The sequence below is a fragment of the Thermobia domestica genome, chromosome 2 (genome assembly GCF_964235325.1).
Source record: "Thermobia domestica chromosome 2, izTheDome1.hap1.1, whole genome shotgun sequence".
In the NCBI taxonomy this organism is placed as follows: domain Eukaryota; kingdom Metazoa; phylum Arthropoda; class Insecta; order Zygentoma; family Lepismatidae; genus Thermobia; species Thermobia domestica.
Genome location: NC_137455.1, coordinates 271729317 through 271756178, shown reverse-complemented (window position 1 = coordinate 271756178; position 26862 = coordinate 271729317). Strand labels below are relative to the sequence as shown.

General features: G+C 34.3%; 1 protein-coding gene across 1 annotated transcript in view; it reads right to left on the bottom strand.

The window, feature by feature from the left end:
* Positions 1–26862, bottom strand: part of Myo95E (Myosin 95E) — a 1268077-nt gene that overhangs the window by 193731 nt on the left and 1047484 nt on the right. The gene's annotated exons all lie outside the window — the stretch shown is intronic.

Below are 26862 nucleotides of genomic sequence, written 5' to 3'. Positions count from 1 at the left end.
AGTTCATAAAATCCTGGGATGGCTTGTCAGTTCTAAATCCTCGTCATCTTAACTTCACTATCATTAATTTGAACTTCAAGAACTGATAAGACGGTGCTCCATAATAGGTTAACTGCCAAGAAAGCGGCTAAAAAACATGGGTTACGAAACAGAAATTTCAGAAAATATGGAAAAAGAGGTCGTGGAAACAAGTTAATACAGAAGAAGGCATAAGAATTTACAAGAAATAAAACGAGTTACGAAGGGGAACAGACAGAACAACGAAAGAGTTTTTCAAAAGATAATTTAAGAACAAGGAAAAATTAGGATGAGTTGGGAAATATGAGGAAATGTACAAGGAGGTGAAATCTATAGAACTTGAGAGAACACTGGAGAGTATTACGATGGTAATAGAAATAAGAATGGAAGGATAACTAGCAAAAGGAGAAGTTTAGGAAGATGAAAATAATATTTTAAGGCAGTGATGACCCCAGAATTGTACAAGAGGGAAGTATTGTGGGCAATGGTGAAGAAACTGGTTTTGCACCCCTTCCCTTACAAAATCAATCTCTACCAGCAGTGACTTTTCAATAAGAGGGCATCCTTTAAACTGATATAAGGTACAAACTACTATTAAAGAAAAATAACAAATTTGCCATTGCTCACTATACGCTTCACATAAGATATTGTTTAACTAAATTGTACATATTCTACTTAGCACAAAGAATTCAAACTACTCAAGAAGTGGAATGCTGCCAACAGCGCTAAAGCTATTCCTTTCTTTTGAATCTCTCAATTGATTCTGTAAAAATAATTTGGTTATATGCCCATTAAAATGCACTCTAATTAACGGTATAATTAGAAACTAATAGAAAAACTAAGTAATGATGAGACATTAACTAGCTTCATTTTCCCTATATTTATACGAGTATTTGTTACTTATGATATCATTTTCACGATGTATTGAGATTCAAGTATGTATTCCATTTCTATCATTTCTAAAGCAAATGCGATTTCATTTGACCATTTATTTTCAGGATCATGACGTAGATCAACTGTTAACGTAGAAACTGAATCAAAAATGGTCCTACCGAGAATCGAACCCTGATATCCCATCCGGAAGGCAAGTTTGCCAACCACATATTCACGAAAATATGTGTGAATATCCCCAAATATGCGTCAAATTCCGCAGTCTAGCGAGACCGAATTTACTGGACTCCCGTGAGTGTTCTCCGCCTTAATAAACATGTCTGGATGCACACCACCAGAAATTCAGCTTCATTATTATTTTTGAACGGTTTTAGACGTAACATTCCATTATATTCAAGTAATAAATGTGATAAACCTATTTCTTATAATAGTCATGCGATTTAAGGACAAACTATTAGAAAGTGCTTACACAGAGCACTCATATATATATATATATATATATATATATATATATATATATATATATATATATATATATATATATATATATATATATATATAGCATGACTCTAAGTTCAGAAATACACTGCTGTGATTTGAATCATCCTTTCTCGTATAATAAATAAATTTACACCTAAACATAAGAAATTTTATATGTAATACCATTCTGTGTAGTTAAGAGATAAATAATTTAATGAATATACACCATCTTGCCATTGACTGGTTGCTTCAAACGTATTTGCAAGGTTTAAACTTCTAAGACCTGAAGATTCAGTTGAAGACACTGGGTCAGTTCTCTCCCTTTTATAACTAAAATCCATTGTAGTCTATTCAATATTTATTTTACGTATGCTTTAAAACCTTGATAATCAGTTAATGTGTGTATGTCTTTCTAGCCGTTAATTATTTACTAGCCTGGAACCCATACAAATCCTTTTTTCAAGAAAATCCTATTATGCTAAAATCTACCACCCCAAAGTTCAGGTAACATTTTAATTTCAAAGCATGTTTGAGTTATTGAGAAAATTTAAACTGAGAAACACCGTTTTAAAATGCATAAAAAATATGCAAATAAAATTTAAAAATAGAAAAACTGAAGAGCTGATAAAATAAAAACCTGGAGAAAGGTACGAAAACCAACAGCAATAAATTAGTTCATTATTTTACTTCTATGCACCAAGATATACCTATTAACGTAACAGATCCCATACAGATGTTTCTCCAAGATAAAATATACAGACAGTCCGTTTATTTTGTTTCCTAAACACTAACGTCTTAAACTTCGCCGCTTTTTTTGATATGACCTCTGAATTAAAATACACTATAACATTATTTGTAAATAGAAACACTGCTTTATTTGATAATAGACAATAATTTAGATAAGACGATGTTGAATGCATTATGGGGCGTTTACACTTAGTCGATTTGCGTTCGATTCAGTTGAATTGACGTCACTTTCAACCTAATCGACCGTGTAAACGGGACTTCAACTTAATCGCTTGTTGATCGAAGGCGACTAATCGACTGGCAACTGAATTAAAAGACGTTCTATTTTCTGTGGTTGAAATAATTGAACACATCCATCAATCTGATTCGGCCTAGTTGCTTCGATTTAGTGGCAAATGCAGCGAGTCGATTTAGTCGTGCGACTGAATCGACTAAGTGTAAACGCCCCATTACTCTTAATGGAGTAGCTAACTGATATTTTGGTTGTTTAGGAGTTTTTGTGTCTCTTTTCAGGACGGAGGGTATATGAGACATGGATATACAGCTTAAAGTGTGATCAAAACCACTGTAATAGTTCAAAATTCAAGGCTCACAAACCAGGAACCGAGCCCGGGACCCCATACACCAAACGTGAATGTGCGAAAACCATTAGAAAGGGCTCATTGATATTTTGTTTGTAGGGGTAATAACTTTCTTTTTGAGGTACTTCACCTTCTCAACTTAAGGAGGAGAACTGCGAAAAAAAAAATGATAAGACATTAAAATATTATTGGTTAAATATTTTTGTCTTTATTAAGGTACTTGCAGATTCAACCAACAGTTTTAAAATTTGAATGTTTGAATGGTGATCAAGCTGGACAAACTCTTGAAGTGATGTTTTTTTCTATTCACAGATGAGCGAAAGAATATTTTTTTAAATGCCAAAAATGTGACAAAACAAGTATCTCTTGGAATACCATATTCCTCTCCTGGCCAGATGAATTTGGCGAAGTGCCATGCGCAATGCAAGTCCAGACACGCTTCGCAGCGTTTGCAGGAAGTGATTAAAGCAAAAGAAAGAACATGGTCTCAAAACTAACAACACAAACTTAAACTTCTCTCACTAACAGTTCATAACAGTGTATCCACATACTGTTTTGCAGAACAACTAATCACAAATCAGAAAATTGAAAAAAAGAAAACGGGGAATGTGGGTTAATATATAAAAATGCAATGAGCGTACAAATATACACAAAGATCAGGAAACAATCCGGAAACAGTACACCAATTGAACCTCTGATTGGAAAAAGGGAATAAGTACATTTTTTTGCGATTTTAACCTGAGATAGCAGATGTGTTCCTTTAAGATAGTTACATCGTTGAGTAGAAAATAGAAATGTTTGAGCAACTCTATATGACCAATGTAGAAGACAAAATCTCTCGCTGATTAGAAAAAGGGAATAACTACGTTTCTTATTCCCTTCTTTCAGTCACTACAGGACACCACCACAACTGTCAGACTGTGTATAAGTAGACAACCACCAGAGCCCTGTGCTGTCGTTACGATACTCCGCCTTCTTTTCGCATTGCACAATCTATAGAGAACTTTTTGCCCCGATCAGTTACAGATTTACATGTTTTCAGTGACACAAGTGGTGGTCAAAACTGCAATCGTTCAATGACAAGAATGCTTTTCAGCCTGATCGTGTCATAACGGTTCAGCACTATACAGCAATATTTGCCTGTCAGAGGTCACAGTTTTTACCATGTGACCAAAATTTTGCTGTAATCAAACCAGAACTCAAACGACACAATCGTATTTATTTACCAGCATAGTATAACCACATGATCGCAAATGCAAGAAATACTAATTCTCCATTTCAGGTTTACGAAGTTTTCAATGAAGAAATCTTAGATTTTAAACATGTATGGCAACCGTTTTACAAGAAATCTTCAGGTAGCATTGTGGACAAAACAGTGAAATTCCAAGTAAATAGAGACACTGTTTACAAAGCAGAATCTCCAGGTTATGTGCAAGATCATAAGTTCATCAATGGACTAAGAACTGATATTTTTCGATTACTCAAAAGTAATATCACAAACGTTCCACTGCCAACGTCAAAGGCATACGATTGGCAAGTCCCGATCAATCAGAAAAAGATCAACAATTCTTCACAAATCATCAAATACATACCTGACCAATACAAACAGTTTTATAGGATGATTTGTTCATGGAAAACCACTGACCAAGAAACTGTAGAAGACGAAGATGCACACGGATAGGACCCTATGTAAAGCCATTCTATTGTGACAACGTATTTTGCTACGTATTTTGTTCAGCTGTCTTTTGTATTACTTTTCTTGCTGTACGAACAACATGTATTGTACAAAAAAAAAAAAAAAAAAAGCACGGTAACAAAATAAAAATGTTAGAAGCCTAACATTCGTGATAGTTCGGATACATATATCCAAGATTAACATACAACATTGTATTCAGCATGTACATTTTCATAGCTTTCTATCATAAACTGCACATTATATACCCTACACACAATTACAATTGCGTCCAACTCTAATTGATTGGAAAAAGAGAATATTTTTTCCGTTTTTAAGCTTATCTAACCAATTGCACTGCTGCAATACAAGATTCTTCTTCTTGTCTTAGTGTTTGTTAGTTCTTTTGCTACAAGTAATCAATTATACACTTTTTGCAACAAATAGAAACAACGCTTCGGGAAGGTTTTTTTTTTTTTTTTTTTTTTAGCGTTTTTGAAAACTTAGGTCTGATGCACTTATTCCCTTTTTCCAATCAGTGATTCAATTATTCATAGCCTTATTACGAAGAGTGAGATTTGATTAACAAAATACTTTTATGCCATCTTTTTTTTTTTAAAAAAAATTGGAATATCCGAGAAGAGTTTAAGATTTAGTAAAGACTTGTCTTTAAATTAAACTAACACTTAGGTACGATTAGAAAGACGTTTCTCGGATATTCTCGGGAAACCAGAGAAACAATTCACCATCATTACTAAAGTACGCGTATAACATAGACTTGATAGGAAATTATGGGAAGTACAAGAAAATACGACTTCAACATGTAAAAAAGATCGATCTGGAAACAAACGTGGAAAAGACGAAGTATATGACAACTAATAGAAACCATGTTAATCAAGATGATTGCAATGTTGTAAATGATCCGAGTAAAGGGGTAAAACCATTTATGTAAATACTTACAGTAGGTTGTATCAAAGAGAACAAGGTTAATGGTAAACTATGGTAGGTGGGAAATGCATGTTGCTATTCGATACAAACATTTTTAATGTCAAAAATAATAGCGATGAGTGTAATATTTAACATTTATAAAAACATAGTATTATCCAGAACCGGATTTAATGTTCCGCCGTCCCTAAGCCTTAAGGTGTTTATCGCTCTCAGCCCGACGTACAAAATTTTAATACAGCAGAAAATACATTTACAGAATATTATGTATACCTTTATTTCAACGTTTTTGTACAAATTTTAATGAATTTTCATTTTGAATTTGATTCAAAGAAAGGTTTGAATTGTTACCAATTTATGCTTCTTTTACGTAAAATCAATAACCCGACAATTTGGCAAAACTGATTTGTTCTGAAAAGAACCACAAGGGGTAGTTTATTCTGGAGACGGAGTTTAAAATTTTTTCCGGATGATTTTCTCCAAAACGACTAAGGCGATTTTATTTATATTTCAAAAATAAATGTTCTATTAAAAACTTGGGAATATAATGTAAATCAATTGTACTGAAAACTTCATAAGAGGTAGTTAACTGTTGGAGTGAATTCCTTTCGGGACAATTTTCTCAAAATAAAAAAAGAAAACGATTTAGATGAGTTTCTTCATATTTCATAAATAAATTTCATTATGCATTCAATAATAAATTTCATTATTTTTATAATAATGCGTAAAACACTTTTCATGAAAATATTCTTATTGGTAATTTACTTTTGGGGGTGAGTACTTTTATTTATTATTTAATATAACTTTCTCAAGTATAACTCTTGCGATTTTGCTTATAGTTCGTAAACTATTTTATTAATAACCCCAATATATTGCATAAATTACTTCTCATAAAAAAATCCACCAGTGGTAGTTTACTTTAAGGGATAAGTTTTCTTCAGACGAAGTTTTCCGGAAACGTCTAATACTTTCGTTCGTATATAACTAACAAATGTTTCAGTAGTAACTACACCGTTACATGGTTTAATTTAAGAAATTGCAGCGAGAAAGTTTAGTGTGGTGGCTCGTACTTTTATTACAATATGCGCTAATGCAATAATAAAAGAAATTTGTTTCGAATTTTCGTCTATAACAGTGTGAATATTCAACAATAAATATATCACTAAGACGAATAGAATAATTGTTTTGACTCTTCAAATTTATGTTTGTACTGCAATACAAAATAATTAATTTGATTACAAGAAACGAAATCATTTTTTTCAATATCAGCATTTGTTACTCACACTAAAATCCTAAAAGTAAAGGTGACAGGAGAAAAAGTTGTTATGAAACAATACAAGGAAATTCGTTTATTATTATTATTATTATTATTATTATTATTATTATTATTATTATTATTATTATTATTATTATTCAACTTTTGCATTTTTGAGGTCATTTTTATAAAATTTTCTTCCAACGTGCGCCCCTAAGTTCAGGTCTAGTGGTAAATTCGGCCTTAGTATTACCCGTAGTGCTTTATGGATGGGAAAGTTTGTCATTAACACAAAGGGATGAATACAAATTAAGCGTATTGGATAACCGTGAATAAGAAAATACAGTAGAAAATCCACAAAATAGCCGAAAAAAAGGACACAAATAACACAAAAATGCCTTTGAGTAATTTTTATTTATGTATTTTCATGTTACCTCTTCTTTATTTGGAATTGAAGCTCTCTGAACAACATTTTCCAATACAAAAGAAGAAGAAAGGAAGGAAGGAAAAGAAGACCATGGATACACGAGAGATTACTGAAAAAATGTAACTAGCATTAATAATATAAATATTATGAATGTTTTCTGTAAAAGGATACGATGAAAGAACAAAACAAACAGGTTTTGGTACTAACCTCATTGCTAAAATATTATTATCATTCGTAATAGTAGCTTTTTGTCATTATTAGCATTAGCTATTTATTTGCATTAGATCTAAATATTTAATACACTTCAATGCATAAGTAGAGCGCTAACAAATAAAAAACAAAAAGAAGAAGAAAATTGGATTATGCAGAAAACAGATATTAACGTTTTTATTAAAAATATTTTGAGAAGGTATCATTGGCGTGGGAATAAATAAGAATAAGGGACATATAAAAAGCTACAAAATTCTACTGTTAACAAAAGCTAAAAGCTACATGTAGTCGGATATCAAATAAATAATAAGTAAAGTCAATAGCTCTAAAATGGGCGGAAAATCGAACGAGTAATTCGTGAGGAGTACATTGTGTTGCAGGCGGAGAACCTGAAGGAATCTGACTTATGAGTAGACCAAGAAAAGGGTGGAAGAATAATATAGAGCAGGATCTTAGAGAGATGGGTGATAACAAGTATTCGATTGACATCAGGATAGAGTCTAATGCATAAGTTTTGTTTCTGCACTGATCAACTTAAGGTTCCTTAAATCATGAAATAATAATAATAGTGAAAACCCATTATTAGTTTCTTTCGCTATCCAGCTTCAGTCTAAAAAAAAAAAAATGTTCAATTAACGAGCATGTATATATTGGATTCATTCTTAAATTCGTGAAAGTTAATGAAATTAAGTAGGTAAATGTAATACTACGAATATATGCTACTAGTTCGTCCTATTAATCTTAGTTCAATAACTCCTACCCCTTGCCCACTTAATTCAATTTGTCATCTCTTAAACAAATGAAAATTACAAGATAATCTATTCACATACTAACACGAAAAAGTGGAATTTCGTTTCATTTATTGCGAAATATTTAATAATATAAAATGTTTTATATACAAATATTGTGAGTTAAGGCATTAATAAGTGTTTCATACAAACATTTTTACTAATCGTTAAGAAGGATAGTAGTTGTCTGTACTCTCAGTATGTACTGTACGAAAGTAGTGAAATTGAAAAAATAAATAAATAATAAATAAATAATTAAACATTTTTTGAACGAATCAATTATATGGAAAGGCCAAAAATTTTGTCACAGTGTAGACAATTTTTCTTGTGTTTTAAAAACTGAAGAAACTTGTCTATTTTACTGTATTTTATCTGAGTACGCAAGAAGTTTCTTTCATTCCTGAGTAAAAATCCGTTTCTACCCGTTAGATGTGTTCACTTCTGTAAATGCTGATATTCTGCAACCATTCAATATAAGGAGTCTAGTGTGCTACATAATCAATCAGGAGAACTTTGACACAATCAAAGAGAATCAGTCTTAACATTTGGACAAATCGCAGGCTAACGTACGTTGCAAAGAAAATAGAAAATAACATTCTGCTTCTGTAGTACTTTCCCATGTACAGATACCAGACTCACATCAAAGTTTTACAATACAGACAAACTATGAATCTCTTGAAGATATTTCATTTTATAGATATATTTTTAAAGTATAGGCCGCGCTCGTAGTTCAACACTCGTTCAACAGTTTTGCAGCCGCCATGTTCGGTAGTTCAACATTTGGCAAAATGGCTAGCAGGTTTTGAGGTTCAGCTGCCACGTAGCCGTTAACATTTTTACTCAGCTGGCTTCGTTTTTGTATTGTACTGTAGATGTAAACAAACCCCCTCTCTTCTTCCCTCTATTTCACCGCCGAGCCAGACGACGCGACGCAAGGGACCAATTTAAAGCATGCATTGTTGAATTTCTTTGTTTCAACTGTACTATATATGATTTTGATTGAAAAATGTGGTTCTAAATTTGACTTATTTTTTTTAGTAAATGCATTTTTAAGTACACTACATACAGTAATGCCGTTTTATTATGTATTTACACTCAATCTAACCGTCCAACGTTTTTTAGAAATATATCCAGTAGTTCAACATTTCTGGTAGTTCAACACCTTGCTAGCCGCATAGGTGTTGAACTACCGAGCGCGCTCTGTAATTGTGTTCGCCAATAACGCAATTATATAGCAATTCTTTCCATGTGTCAAAGCCCGGTATCACTATCCAGGAATAAGTTAGTGTTTAAAAAAATTATTATTGCCGTTTGAGCTTCGTTTTCTAATTATAACCACTTTCTTTTCAAATGCTCTTAAGGTTAAACGCAACCAAAAGTTATACACAGCGAAATCGGTTAAGTATAAGGGTGATACGTATATTGCTTGATAATATTGAGCTGTAGAAAGTACTGTCTACTTTGTAGCAAAAGATATTTGCATAGCAAAGAATCTCCCAGGGCTACCAAATTTTGTACACAGATATATCTCTATCAGATATAATCTCATACGAAGCCATTGTATTTTTTTTTAAATTTTCGACTCGAAGATGGTATACTCAAAAATACGTAAGTTAACCATATCTTTGACATAGGCATCTCAACCATTCTTCCGGTGTTTCAGGTTGCATAATTTTCAGATCCTTGAATTCTTTAGCATTGATATTCTTCGCTGCGGAGAACGCGCATGTCAGCTGGCCCAAAGTAAGCATTGCTCGTCGTTACATAATTTGGACATTTATTTTTCTTTCAAAGATTTTGTATAAACGTTATTCTTTTCGTGCGAATATCGAGCGCTTCTGCTAATGGGAGAATGTTTTGAATTTTAAGGAAGCAACAACTTTGGGTAAACATATTCTTGTAGACCACGTAGCCGTTAACATTTTTACTTCTGCTTCTGTTATCTAGCTGCGAGTAAACCTGCAAAGCACACACACATACCAACCAAAGGTGCTAGGGGAAGAATACCGTGTACAGAACTTCCGTTAATGTTCCAAGTATATTTTGAAAGTTTTTGGGGTTGGGAAATTTTTTGGATGAATATACAGATTTCGCGATGAGTTCAGCAGTCATAAAATATCACTTAGGGATCATCATTAACGATCTTCAAAATTATACAAATATTATTAGCGTCAATTTATATTTAAATATCAAAACATTTAATTTTTTCCGGGCTACGACCATCGGCACGGGCATGCTTTCTTCGCGTTTTTACAATGTCCTCACTTTTTTCTTCATGCAATATCAGTCCTGGTTTTTTGCAAAAGTTTATTCATATACAGAATTACTTTGTGGCCTAAGCAGTAATTTTTAACACTTTGTCCTGAGATGTTAGGCCTCAAAAATGACATCAAAATCACAAACTTCAACTTCCGGATCCCCATAAATCAGCGGTGTCAGTAGTATCATAGGTGTGGATATTTCTGCAAACTCTTTACATGCAATATTATTCAGCACAAAACTTATGAACCCATCAGTTTATGCCTTTCCAAAATACAGTCTCTTTAAAAGAGTAATTTTCTGTATTTTTCCTAGTAATTTCATGTATTGGTTTGCAATCCTACATATTTATTTAGAAGCAAAGTTTATATTCTCCGTGTACCTCAGTCTCTCCTCTAAACATTCGTTTTTGTTTGGTGTTTGTCTGATAGTACGTCCTCAGCAACTGTAGTTTTCGAAACGCTTGCAAATGCAAAAAAAAAAAAAAAAAAAAAAAAAAAAAAAAAAATGGCACTCCATCGACAACAAAGATGGCCGCCATTGAGGAACACTTGTACCTACGACAGCGTGAATGATGTTATGACATTCTCATACACAAGGTTCATCACACTCAATTTTTTATAATTTTCGGAGATGATCGAGCGACCACTTCGTATGGATTGACCCACCTATCATAGTCTGGGTTCTGACTGGCCCCCTAATTTTTATCTTGTGGATCCACCACTGCTATTTTCTCATACTATGTAATAAGATTTAGCAGTTTGACTTAAAGATTTCAAACATGTGAATAATTTCACATTTATTTGAACTAGTTCTGGTTATGAGTAGAGGCAAGCGGCAGAATTTTTTAAAAAGAGATTGGCAATATATTGTTTTGAACAAGATCATATATCTTCAACTTTGGAAAACATGTGTTACACAGCAGCCACATTGTGAAGCGTTGTTGTGCAGCACAGTCTTTGCTCATGAATTACACTAAAATATACTGCATAAATTAATGTTTGAATGGTAAAAGTTAGTTTATTAATACACTGTTGCAGTGAGTTTCAGGACTTCCGCTTCCGAACACAGACCTAATTATACTTTCTGTAACACTTCGATTTTTTGCACTAACTCAGATAAATATGGTTGAACAATAAACAAAATTAATTATATTCTTCTTACTAGTTCAATTGTGAAACATTCAGAGCATCTTCATACACGTTTAATCAATGCAAATCAATTGCAATACATATTGGAAATCGATTAATAGTTGATTTAGAATTTAAGTTCTTTTCAGAAGTGAGGATACATGAGGGGCGACCAATAAGTTATCTACCTAGACAGGAAGGAAGGAATGGAACATATTGACGCCTGGTACCCATTGTGGGGAACCCCGCTGTGCAATTTGAGGTCAGTCGGAGCAACGCCGTGAGCAGTGGCCGTGAGCAGGGTTTGTGTTACAACGCGTACCAAATGTTTGTGTCACGCCGCGAACCATGGATACGCAAAAGTTGCAGCACCGCTGTCTCAGAACTTGTTGGACTTCTTTGAGGAGGATCAGAACAGATCCCTGGCTCAACTGTTGATAGAAAACGAAACTTCGATCCACCATTGGAATCCTGAGAGCATTGGGGTCCAATATACTGTTTCCCAGTGGTTTGCAGGCCATGACAAAAACTATTTTTCTCTGAGATTTCTTCGTTGTGCACAAAGTGTCGACGGTGCATGGACCTCCACGGGGACTACATCGAAACACAGAAATGACCAGGTGAGCCTATGTGCATTCCGTCCTGTCTAGGTAGATAACTTATATTATGCCCCTCGCATATGAGACGCATCTATAATCTAATGTGAGATAGAAACCAGATTAAGCCCTGTCAGAAATCGAATCCGAATTTTCCACTCCAAAGACACATATGAATCGTATAGATAGGAGAGAACTCAAGAGACTACCTGAGTCTACAGCTTCGTTTATACAATAGTAATTTTATTAGCTCGAAATCATTTTGTCATTTCGAAACACTTAATCTAACGAATTAAAATACATATAAGCCATAATTAGATTTGGAGTTAAAATTTATATGATTTTTATTAATGCAATAGAAAAGTCGTTTAATGATATTTTGCTATATACCTTATCTTATGGAAAGGATAATAGAAAATAATTGAGAAAAAGTTATTAAGTAATATCACAAAGAAAAAATAGAAAAAATTACAGTTAAATGAAATATATTTATAGATTTTATATATATCTCTCGCAGTATCAAAATATTTCTTTTGTGACGTATAATTTAAATAAGTCTATTCGTGAAATGCCTGTGTAGTTGAACTTCGTTCACACACATATCAAGCATACAAGATAAATTTAACTGCATTTTCAGTTTTTTCTTTTCTAACTGACTAAAAGGTAAATTAATTAATTTCACTTTTAGAACTCTAAAATTATTTTGTATGTTTCTGTCATTCTTCATATATCTACCAGTCAACTCCGTTGAATGTAAATAACAAGAAGTTAAAACTTAAAGCGATTCACTGACTTTTTCTTTTTTTATAGTAGAAACATTTGAACTCAAAATTTAACCCACACTACTGGTTAGGTTTCCACCATATTCTGTACCTATAAAGCTTATTTGAATATGACATTAGGTTTGTTACAAATTATTACGTTATCTCAATTAAAAAAAAACTGTGACGAAAATTGTTCATTCACTGTAAAATTATTTTCAAGAGAATATGACAGTAGGACTATGCACTTTATCTGTTTTTACTATATTATGTACTAAACATTGTTTACTACGCTTTTCTAGTACCGCTTCAAGATTAAGTTTCCTTACTTACCTGAATACTCAAAATGTTTTTTCTTCGACTCTAAGTGCATTGGCAAACGTTTCTTTATACACGTAAATGTTTACCACAGCCGCCAATACTATTTGCTGTATAGTTGCCTTTGTCTAAATTCCACGCAATTCAGTAGTAATCACCATATGACTCAGCATTTATTTTATGATCATCCGTATCGTCCTCTGCTGAGAAACTGCCGATACCCCCGAGTGGCCGTTAACGAGGTCCTGTCATTCATCATTCATCTCGACCACTCTACAAAACTGTTAGACGTCACGAAGATGTTGAAGTGTCGGTATTCACCGGACTCCAACATCAGCTCTGACAATGTTTCTAAGATATGGCTTACACAAACTCCATGATGAAGTGTCTATTACCACCTTTCTATCATAAATCAACTAAACGCTGCCGGTCGCAAACGCTAGATTTAATTAAATATAAGCTTCTCTACTATTTCCACTTTTGAAAAGCTTCTACTCCCATCACTGTAGCTGTGATGGCCATCCTTCCACAAAATTTTATTTACCACCATATCCAAAGTAAATCAATATAAAAGAAGAAGGTATTAACCGAAGACTTTCACATATTGTAGAGAACATACGTTTTAGCTTTGACAGTATAGGTGTATACACAGAATCCTTCACACACTTCAAAACAAAAATGTTACAGGTGTTAGATTGTTAAGTCGGGAAAGTCTAGTTCTCAAGAAAGAATTTCTGAAATAAGAAAGCAAAACGCAACTTAACTCTTGCTATTTCAACTTCTTACCTGTCAGACAGAAACATATTGTTCAGTTTACTCATATAAAATCTTACTGGACGGTTGCTGCAGAAAATTTAAGTAACAGCCACAATCATTTATGAACATCCTATATTTATAATTTCTTGATATTGATATGGAACAATTTACAGAATAATGTAACTTCTCAATCCAGTCATTGTAGTGATCTGTAAGCTTTCCAGATATTGTGAATTTCCAAAGAAAGTTAACAAGTACACAATGTATCCGTTATAAAGATACCACGGAAGAAAAGAAGCACTCCTTGGCCTTAAACGGCCATTTATTTTAGCATCTTTTTTCTCGTCTATCCTGTTTTATATTTTCTTTTCCTTGCTTCCTTGTTTTTATTTAAACTTTAGAAGCCGCGAATTTGTCTTAGAATGCCAAAGTATGTAACAATAGTTAACAGTTCTAATGAATAGATGTTTAACACAAATACTGCAAGGGTTTTACAAAGTTTTTGCTCTATTAGAAAACGGCTTACATTGCATTGGGATCGAAGCCAAAAATCCTGGAGCTAGCAAGCAATTTGGGTTGCAAAACCATTCGGAAAAGCCAGCAGCTAAAATGGAGACACACTGACTAAAGTGTTCTCTTCAGAATACGGAAACGTTGCCAACCATTTCATTTTTATCCCGCTTCTACAATTTTGTTTTTTTGGTTAGTTCCTTTATGTGAAGTATAAACTGAAACTTTGTCCCTGAATATTCATTCATTCATAACTGGAAAGGTGTAAATCTTCAGTGATGATTGAACTGTCATCACTGACATTAGAGGAAGAAATCAATATGAATATATCTCTAGTGCTAATTCTCTCCATCAAGGACCTGGCTTTCAGACATTAAGGAAGTTAGTGCCTAATATCAGACATTTTGACACATGGATGTGGAAATAACTAAAAAATAATCGTAATTTATCAATTCTGTATACACATTTAAGTTAATCCAACTTCTTAATCTGTCTCATCTCTTCAGACTCTAATTTGGAGTCAGGGGCTGCGGTGGCTCAGTGGTAGAGCGTTCAACTCTGGTGCGTGGGGTCTCTGCTTCGATCCCAGCTCGCGCCAAATGGACTTAGTGGTGGACAAACTAATTCACTTTCTTTTGACATAAGAATTACTCTTTTTTTAAAAAATACCGTCGATCAGTTCTAATATTGTTTCTACTCTTCCTTTACTTTGCATCACCTCCTACCACATCCTTAATAGACAAATTATCAATTTTTTGGTCCAGTTTCTTTGTTTCTTTTTAACTATCACCACCCCGCTGACGTAACACTTCCTAACAGATTTTCCGTTCCCCTAGTGAATCCCCATTCTTCTCCATAGTCACATCTGAAACGTTTTCAATCATATTTCATCGCTTTTTCTTGATGCTCGCATTTGTGCGTTAGTGAATATAATCTCTACACGAAACATTTTATAGAGAGTATTTCAAAACAACGCTGACAACGTTTGGGAGATGACTCCTGACATAAAGATTAAAAAAAAATAAAAGTTCACATGAATTTATGGGAAAAGTGCTTGGTTTCACAGATAGTTGCCCAAAAGCATGAGAAAGCTATACTGGAACACGCAGTATTTCGAACACGAGAAAGTGTGGAGTGATGGTCCATATCAGCGCAAAGCAAGTCACATACATGTCATCCAAAAATGTATATTTCAGCAATGTGCAATGTACACCCAGAGATCTCTATAGGGCATATAATTGTCAGACATGCTACAAACAGATTTCTCAAATATTTCTGAATTGAAAATAGGCTCAAGGCAAGCTTTGACAGCAGTGAATATGGAACACGTCAACGGGAATTCGAAAGTGTTAGGGAACGCCAGCTCCACGTTCCTTGTGTTCGGAATAACGATACTGCGATGTTTAGTTCTGTGGGTATATTTTACTTTTTTTCGTTCTTTTTCTTTTTCGTTCTTTTTCTTTTCCTTTCTTTCTTTTCTTTTCTTTTTTTTGCATATCTGCTTTGAGTAACTTCTTTACTTAACGACCCATTTAATACACGCTTCTACTTCCTAAAGGTTTCTTCGATAATTCTATTCCTTTGATTTCAAATCTTCATTAATAATAATTGATAAGTATCAAAACGTAGTTGCATTTTTCTTCTCTCTGCTAACCTCTATGATACACTTGTCTTTATAAAAATAAACTTTGGGGCTTTCATACTCTTCACATATATTCTTATTCTAATTCTTTAGAGCTCTTAATTTATTAATATCATAACAATTTTGTGGGCTCCGTAATAGGAGCCTTATATCTACAAGAAAGTAAATTTGACCCTTCTATTTCCTGTTAGAATTCCATCTTCATTAGTGGAAGCTTTGTAACTTTTTGTTCCAAATATATACGTATAATGTTGGTGAAAAACATGTTTCCATTTACATGTTGTGTGAACTTCCTTTATGATTACACTTGATTTTATCTTTTCTACTTTAGATCGTAGAAATTTTAGCTATATAGGCGGTAGTTGACAACCAGCAGTGTAACCTCTGCCGAATTGTTCTAAATGGAATAGCCAGACGAAAAGTGTTCTGTCAGAAAGCAGCAGTTTTCCAGTAGCCAAGTTCGCTGAAATCATAATTATTAGTACGGTAACTGAGACATTACAGTAGTCCCAGATGTGATCAGAGTGACTTTACAACGGTACGTTGTATATTTATATATTGTTACTACTTGTAACGGTCATTGGGTCGTAAAGTATTTTATATATGTACTAGACTGGTTATGTCGAAGAAGAAAAAGTAAAAGAAATTAGGGATATTAAATGCCTGCAGGGATATGGGTTTAGAAGTAAATGCAGAGAATACTAAATACATGGAAATTCGCCGGGATCGTAATACTGTTAATTATGGACTAGTCAAAATATCAAATAATAATTTCGACTAAATTGACACTTTCAAATGTCTAGGATCAATATTAACAGACCAACATCATATACAGGAAGAAATTAAATGTCGATTGAAAGCAGGGAATTTGTGTTATTATTCAACTCAAAATCTTCTGTCGTCGCGAATTCTGTCGAGGAAATTCAAGATTAAAATACATGAAACGATACATGTAATCGTGCCTATTGTGCTATATGGTTGCGAAACATGGTCACTTACTCTGAGGGAAGAACGCAGACAGAAAGTATTTGAGAATACAATTCTGAGATGAATATTCGGATCCGAGAGGAACGAGAATGGGGAATGGCGGAAACATCATAACGAGGAACTACATAATTTATACCGTTTCCCAAACATTGTTAGGGTTATCAAGCCCAGGAAGCTCAGGGAGGCAGGATATGTAACCAAAACGAAAAAAAGTAGGAATGCTTTCAAAGCTTTTACTGGAAATCCAATCGGAAAACGTCCATTAGGATGACTTAGGTGCAGATTGGAGGATAATATTAAGATGTATCTCACAGAAATAGGAATAGAAAGTAGAAACTGAATCCAGTTGGTTAGGGACAGAAGTCAATGGAGAGCTTCTGTGAAAGTGAGGTTGAACCTTCGGGTTCCATAGGCCATAGAGATAGCTATAAATATACCACATTGACTTGACACCTAGTCTTCCGTTTCAGGCGCTGCTATCGGCTGAAGGAATTCCACTCTTTCGCTAAGGCTCCCTCGCCTAGCAGCTACTGAATCCTTATTGGCTCAACGCGTGGGTGTGCCGGGGTGTGAGCTTTAGTTCGCATTTTTGCCACGGCTCAAGACAATTTGGCAGCATAATAGTTACTTAGTTGTGTTGGTAACTCTGCAGTAGTTTTAGTCCCCTGTTAGGAGGAATGTTATTACCTAAAAGTTACACGATTAAGGTTTTAGGATTTATATATTATATTAATCTTTAAACAATTTAGCAGCACTTTTCTATTTAAAATTCAATCTTCATAAGCATATATAAAGTTAACTTAAACTTTTGTCGTACTTAACTAAAGTTTTAGTCTTAACTATATATAAAACTACATAAACTGACATAAATTAAAGGGGTACTTCCGATTGACGTGGAAAGTTTGAAATTTGGCATGATTGTAGTTTTCCGAGACTAACCAACAGGAAAATTGTCAAAAGTGAATATTTTTTTAATTTTTAAGGGGTCTAAAGGAGGGATGAAGAATTTTTCCATGTTATTTAAATGGGTCGTTTTTTGAACATATAATATCATAATTTAGGTACTTGGAATTGTAATCAAAACTGGAAATTTGGTATGCTTGTACGTTTTCGTTAGTGTTACCTAAGTAAATCAGTAGAAATAAAAATTTCCAACTTTAGAGTGGTTTTAAGAGGAACTGAAAAATTTTTCCCATGTTATTTATATGAGACACCTTTTACATCTCCAAATTATTGGGCACTTCCTGTAGGGCTACAATAATTGAATTCGACATGATTGTAGCGTTTTGGGACTAACCGACAGAAAAATTTCTAAAAGTGAATATTTTTAATTTTTAGGGGGGTTTAAAGGGAAGATAAAGGAAATTCCGTTTTATTTTTTAAAACTATAATCTCATATTTTAGGTACTTGGAAATAGAATACAAATTTGGAATTTGGTATGCTTGTACGTTGTTATTAGCGGTACCTAAGTAAATCAGTAAAAATAAAATTTTCCAACTTTAGAGTGGTTTTATGGGGAACTGAAAAATCTTTCCCATGTTATTTATATGGGACGTCTTTTACACCCCAAAATGTTTAGGCACTTCCGGCAGGGTTAGAGTGATGAAATTTGGCATGATTGTATCCTTCCAGGACTAACGGACAAGAAAATTGCCAAAAGTGAATATTTTTAATTTTTAAGGGTGCTAAAGGGAGATGAAGTAATTTTCATGTTATTTAAATGGCTGTTTTCTTGTGAAATTCGATAGAATTGTGGATTTAAGAGGTGCGAGACCGTAGGCCGAGCAAAGGCGGGAGTGTGGGGGCGAAGTCCCCAGCTGGGCAAATTCAGGAAATATGGAGAGCAAATGCACACTGTTGATGCAAAGGCTGATACGTAAGAGACGCGAGGCCGTAGGCCAAGGAAACGCGGGGGTCTGGGGGCGAAACGCGGGGGTCTGGGAGCCCCCAGCTAGCCAAAGGCTAGTCTATATTATAAAATTGAAAGGGACTTTTAATTTCTGAATCATCCGACCGATCTTAATAAAATTTTCAATATAGACAAGGTTCACGGCTGGGACATTTTCTTCATTTCACTTTTATAGTGTAATATGGGGGTAGGGAGGGACGACATATATATGTAAAAGTTGAAAGTGACTGTGACTTCATCACTCTTAAACCACCGACTGATCTTAATCAAATTTTCAGCATAGATGAGTTTGTTCCTGGAGTGACTCTTTATATATCACTTTGACGGTAGAATTTAGAGAAGCGGGACTGGAGGGAAGAGATATATAAAAATAAATACTACTTAATAACTCTTGAACCACCCGACCGATCTTGATCAAATTTTCAACATAGATGAGATTCGAGCCTGAAAAGCTTTTTAATGTTTTCACTTTGACGGTAGAACCTAGGGGAGGGGGAGATGTATATATAAAAGTAAATAAAACTCTTGAACCACGCAGATCTCGATCAGATTTTCAACATAGATGACGTTTGAGGCTGGGATAATTTTTATTATATCATTTAACTTTGACGGTGCAACTTAAGGGAGTGGGAGGGGAAGAAATTCTTAAAAAACAAAACTAATAGTGACTGCCCTTGTGACTTCATCACTCTTGAACCACCCGACCTATCTCGATCAAATTTTCAACACAAATGAGATTCGAATCTGAGGTAGAGTTTGCTATATCACTTTGACGGTGTAACTTAAAGGAGGGGGGACAGACATTTAAAAATGATCGAAAATGACCGATATTAGTGTCAAATCTATAGTTTTTGGGGTTGCTGAGATGAACAGTGAAATTTTCGGTGCCGCTTAGATCCAAATTCAGTACCACAACTAGGAAGGGGAGAGGAGGTATATAAAAATGATCTAAAACGACTGATATTAGAGCCGAATCTCTAGATTTCCAGGTCGCTGAGATGAACAGTGGCACTTCTGATGCCTTTTAAATCCAAATTCATCCCTGTAAGTTGGGGAAGGGGAGGAGGAGATATATAAAAATGATCCAAATGACCAATATCAGTGTCGAATTCATAGTTTTCGGGATCGCTGAAATGAATAGTGATATTTCCGATGCCGTGTTCTGCAACATGGGGAGGGAGTGGGGATATATAAAAATCATCGAAAATGACCGACATCAAAGAGCGGTGTAGTAATAGTAAAATGTTACTGACTAACGGAACATATTACTATTTTTGAAAAATTTAACCCTGTAAAGCGGGTAATTGATACTAGTACATTAAACGTTATATAGAGCAGAGTTAACGAAATGTATTAAACTAAATGATAAGACTACTCAAAAAAGAGACAATTTGCGCTCTTGCATTTTATATTAATTTTATTTCTTGTTTTTCCTAGAATGAATAAATTTCCTGCTTGTCAATTTTCAAAAAATGGATGAAACATACACGAAATACTAGGACGAATGGCGTAATTGCTTATACTTTAGAACGATTGGGAAACCATGCATTTCCACACCACGAATTAAATATTATTGAAGCGGTAATGAGAGCTTTTCTGAAGCAAATTGAATTAAAATGGTGTAAATCTCAAAAGTATTGTGAGAAGTTTCTGCAAGATATGGCTAGATAATAATGTAAACTTCTATGTATCTGCCATTCAAGCTTTATCAAGTTCTTCGAAAAGTAACTTCAGTGTGGAACAAGGTAGACCAAAAAGAGAGAGTTTTAAGATTGTGTACCTACAGTAAAAACTTGAAAAATTAAAATTAAAAGAAAAAAAAACTTAGAGTCAATGAGTATAGAGGAGCTAGTGAAACCAACTGAAATTCAACTTCTTTGAAAGGCAGGAACACGAAATTCCGCTGCAGTTGTGAAAGAGTTACGTTCTGCATATCTTTCAGGGGTACAGAACTGAAAAACACGCAGCTCTCTGTTCATTCAGAAAGCTTCAAAATTATCTGGTGATCAAGCACTAGCGCTTATGATTGAAGCCCATGTTTCGACAAATCACTATAGTATTATACAGTAGTTAATCAAGCCAAAAATCTAAATTATAACTTAGTGCCATAAAGTAGAAGTAATTATCTTTTTTTAGTATAACAATAACAGAAACATCAGCTGAAATAACTGTCTACTCAGTCATCGATCATACACTAACTCGGTTATGTAAAGCACAGGAAAAGTAATAGAATCCTTGAATTTCTCAAATATGAGTAGGTTAATCTTTTATATAGTTGTGAAGTGGAGTTCCGATGGAGCTAAACAAAGTAGGTATCAACAAAACTTTTCAGATGAAAAAAAAAAAAAACATTTGACGATAGTTTATTTAGCCACAAAGTATTGTCATCAAATCAAATTTATTTTTGCATGAAAAGCAGTGGAAACGATAAAAGCAGAAGTTGTAAACATTGAAAAGCAAATTGCTTCACTTTTGTCCTCAGTAGTTGAACCAAATGATGATGAAGTTCTAAAGTCTACAATGATTTGATATATAATCGATGGCAAAAATATGCAATTCTGAATCTTTGCGCGTATCTACCCAAATGTGTTAAATATATGTGTAGAGTAAAGTCAAGCGGAATAAACTATATAAATGTTTTCGCTCTGAAGACAGAAGATGATGCTTGCTTGTCATTTGGACTATCTCCTCTACACACTTGGATACGCTTTTTGAATGCATACTTCATATTTGATATGCCGAAACAACAAACAAGTAAACACAACTGATGATAACGCAACCCATTCTTTCCATAAACTTTGCTGTTTTGGCATGATCTGGATGTAACTGAACCGTCCTTCACAAAATATTTAACGAACAATGATTTACAAAGATTATTAAGAAATGAAGGTATTGATGTTGTTTCTCAATTTGCACTTCTTAGATTATTAACTCGCATTTAAGTCGCTGAAAGGACAGTGAAAGATGTAACCACATTTTCAAAAATAGTTTGTGACCCTATAAAGAAAAGAGAAAATCTAATAAAAACAAGAATGTTTGACCGCAGAACACGTCCCATTTTTGATACACACACACACACACTAAACAATTTAAAGCTTAATGAGCTTGTGCCCCCGTGATTGGGAGGTTAGCACTCAACATGCAACTACCCTTCCATGGTTAGTCCTGGGTAGTTGAACAACAGATGGCGAAAAGTTGCATATGAGTTGTAGATAAAATGAGAAAATACCAAGTAAAATTCGTAAATGTTCCAAAATCAAGAAAAATATCAGAATTTTGACCCGTATGCGCAGGCTAAGAATGTTTAATTACAAGTATATAAAAACAAGTATTCTTTGAAAGGGCTTTACAGCATTTAGTCATTACACAAAAATGTTTTGCCACTTTCAGGTCGTGGGAATTTCAAAAAAGCCATGATTTTGAGCGAAGAAGTCATATTTTATGCCTAATACGCAACCTCAAGACCACTTCCAAAAACATTAAAATTTTGCAGGGTTGTTTTGGAGCATAATACACAATTATTAACGGGTACCAGAAAATATTTTGATACCTTTAGGTCACGGACATTAAAAAAACAAAATAAAAACGCAATTTTGAGCCAAAATGTTCAACTTTGGGCCTGACGCGCAAACTGACGACCACTTAAAAAAAATTACGGAGTCCTGTCCTGATACACAACTATTAACAGGCGCCCTTTTCCGAAAATCCCATTTTGGTTTCTTTCGCTTCGCCTTAATGTCAATTGTCATCAGAAATATTAAGTTTATTAGCCATCTTGTTCCGTATATTCAACTAATGATTGTGAATAAGTTCATGTAACTATTTATATAACAATATGTTTATATAGGATGGACCATTTATATTGATACTACCCTTGTAACTTTTAAAATAATGAACAAAAATGCTGAAATTTTGTATCATGCAAATATCGGCAAGAGAATATTGTCATATTGTCTGGCATATTCTGCAATGCCACAAACTGAACAGTGTCGCAAACTCAACACAGAATTACAGTTCTTTTTTTTTTTTTTTTTTTTTTTTTTTTTTTACGTGGCACTACGCCAGTAATTACACATTTTAAATCTTCATACAAAAGAAAAATATAAAATACTTCACTTACCATTCTGTGTTGCAAACAAAAGAAGCTACAGTATCACAAACATACTCGGCAAAAAAAAAAAAAAAAAAGTATTTTGGTTGCTTTTACAGCAGTAAAAACGCAGATAAGACAGACGGATCAATGTACATCTAGAGTACTTTAGCGTCTAATACTATGATTATGATATGACAGATTTTGATTAAATACGAAGAAAGTTGCAAAGTATTAAATATTTGACTTTTTCAAAGGCATTTATTTCGAGAAACTGTTTCAATAAGTATCTTATCCAACTGCATAGATGGTTTTGAAAATATGAGAAGATCACAACGTCATTTACAAGCAGCTGGTATCTCAAATCATTCTGGAAATATGGCTCACCTCCGGTGCTTGGGATCCCTGGTACGATCCCAGCTCGCGCTGTGTGGACTTTGGTGGATAAACACCATGCTCGTGGGTTTTCTCGGTGTCCTCTCATTTCCTCCCACTTTATTGATTCCCCCATTTCATTCATTTCTCATCATCACCGTCTCCTTTAGTCTAACCGGCATAACCGTGGGACGTAAAACTTAAAATATTTCATTTCATTTCATTTTCTGGAGATATGGTAAAAATTGTCAAGATTTGTAATACTGCTTAAAATTATGTAATTCCGAGAAGTTTTCTAATTACATCTACCAAAAAGTATTGTTGCACTGTTATAGAAGCAAAGTAAATCAAAAATTGTTTTAAAAAGTTCCCACAAATACACCATTTCAAGGAACATTATCAATTTTTACCATTTTTTCAGATCTCGCTAATGGCACGAGATATCAAACTGCTGTAAATTGCATTATGATATTTATGGTTATTGAAAGCTATACACGTTATTCGATATGATACTTATCTAAAAACTTTTTTCGAAATGAAGTCTTTCGAAAAAAGTAGAATTTTAATTTCCTTGTAATTGTGTTTCCACTCTCGCCTCGAAATACATCATATGATCACCATCTTATTTGGCATTAAGATATTTCGGATGTGCATTATCCCACCCGTCTCACATTATCCCACCCGACATAAAAATCATTAAAAAGTATGAAAATATTGACTTTGCGGGGCCCTGGCAACTCTTGCAGTCACCTGCGCTGACGAAATGATGTTAATGTGTAGGCCACATACTTGTGACAATAATATAAGAAATGGTAGCCATTGCTGCCTTGCGTAATGAATTCGTTTTATGTAGGAAGTATTCAAAAATGCACAGAAAAACATTAATTGAATTAGACATTCTCTCCCCTCCCCACGACAGTACCACGTCCATATGCAAATAATTTTTGCTGTACACATCATATATACGAACATAAATTATGCTTCTAGACCACTTCAGTAAAATATATCTTGCCTTATATGGAACCGATCTGAAACTAAATGTAAATTAGCCAAATTTGACCCCCCTTCCTCTATAAACACAAGTTCATATACAGGTTACTATCATGTAGGGGACTACTTCTTTGTTTCACATACTAATTTTTGTGGATGTACCACAAAGGGGGAAGAATGGCCTCCAAAATATGATAAAAAAATTGATGAAAAATTAAAAAAAAACGAACTTCATCCTCCCTCTCACGGCCGTACATAAATACCCCCTACATACATAAAATGTGGGAATGAGCACGAGCGAGTTCGAACGAGTTTTCATTGAAACTCGACTCGACTCGAAACCGACATCATTGAGCTCGACTCGAGAACTCGGCTCGAAAAATTTCCTCCAACTTGACTCGGGTTTCGAGTCGGTCCCTCATCTCAACCAAACCGGCTCGAGCTGCTCCTCAGTTGAACCGAACTGAGCCAGTTAACATCACTACCTGGGTTGGGCTTCTGCTTCGGCTTAAAAGTTAGATCGTGCAGGTCTCAGCCTTGGTGGTAAGGACTACAGTATATAACAGTGTTTACATTTGTGCTCACATTTGAGGCTGTCTCGTTATAAAAATCCATAGTCATCTTGTTAATTGAGACGAGACGAGATGCGAGCAGTGTCCCATCTTTTGAGCAACATTAAAAATGTTCCATATTACAGCTTACATTTCTTATGACTCGCTTTCCAGTCTAATCAGACCATGATTTCAAAACGAGTTAAAACGAGCTAAACGAGCTAGCCGTTTATCAAACTCGACTCGACTCGAAACTCGACCTCAAAACAGTAACTTGGCTCGAAACTCGACCTCAAAACAGTAACTTGGCTCGAAACTCGACTCGAGAAAATTACCTTTGACTCGACTCGAATTTGCTTCGAGTTTCGAGTCGAGTTGAGTTTTAGCTCGACTCGTGCCCATCCCTAATAAAATGCATACTAGCGGAAGGCTTCATTCCTCAGGAACTCTTTGGTACCAAATCATCTTTCTATCTTAATTAGGGGCTGAGCTATTGATGTTTGTTGTAAAAATAAATGTAATTTACGTCAAAAAAAAAAAAAAAAAAAAAAACTGAAACTCCAAAAATTGGCTAACTTTTCCCTCTCCCTGCTCCCACATATAAGCAAGAAGTACAAATACACGATATTACAATAAAGTGGTCTACTTCATTGCTTCACGTACCAATTTTTATGAATCTATCCCCCAAAAGGGGGAATGGCTCCCAAAAAACCGTTTAAAAAGAAACAAAAGAACACGACACTTACCCTCCTCCCACCACCACGTGGTACCCCCACATAGATAAAATGCACACCAGTGGAAAGCCGCATCCTTCAGGAATAAATTGATTCCAAAACCATCTTCCAGCCTTAATTAGGGACTGAGTCATTGTGGTTTAAAACCCTGATACAGCAGTTGCGTCAATGGGCGTTTAAAGATTAAAAATGCAGACGACCAGTAGAACGTAACACAAAGAAACTACATATTCAGTGAACAGAAATGGGAAAATCCCGATTTCTTTCTCCGGAATTGAACATTTGGACGGATCGAGATTAGGGAAGTTACCGAAATTTCATCTAACGGTTGAATATAGATGGCAAGCAATACCTGTGAGCGTGTAAAAATGGAATATATATGCCTATTTAGATTATTGTTTTAAACAAAATAAACATTTTAACTTCTTTTTGGTTAAAACAAAGTACTTTGTTTTAAACGTTTAAAACGTTTTAAACAAAAACATGTTTTAAACATAAAAAACGTTCTTTTTTTTTAAAAAAAAACGTGTTTTTTTTCAACCCTGATTACTAGAACACAGCAACATTGATCTTGCATGGTTAGTATAAATTCCCGCTGAATAACAGTTTATTTATTTAAAGCTAAGTAATATGTATACTTCTTGATAAATTTATAAGGTTGAAAAAGCTCATTTTTAAAAGGGAATCTGATTAGTTCGAAGTCAGAAGTAGTCAAGAGAAGCCCACTATCAGATATAGAAATAAAACATTATAAGCATATTAAATAAATTATTTTTTTCTGGTTATCTATTATAATGATATCTAAACGTTATTAAAAATTTAAGTTATTTAGTGCTCATATCAGGTAGCTACCGCATAAATCGCTGCGCATATTCAGTTCGACATCACAGTTTGATCTTCACCGGAACGTACACATTAACATCAGAATATACTCATTACTGTCTTGCTTTGTATATATTTGAGTCTTGATACACGATTCCGTTTTATGGAGTAAATGCTCCGCCTATTATATAGTGTCTTCAGATGCTTGATAGTCATTGGCAGTGTAATGCGAATCCAGTGTAATCAGTTATCCTACAAAATTATGATATTGGAATGAAAGTGCATTTAAAAATCATATACGAGTACATGCTTCTTCACCAAATACTATGGATATTACACACCTTCTAGGATTCTTCGCTTTGCGTGGGACTATAGTTTAACGTGAGGTGTGAATTCCGTATATTTCCACTGGAGATC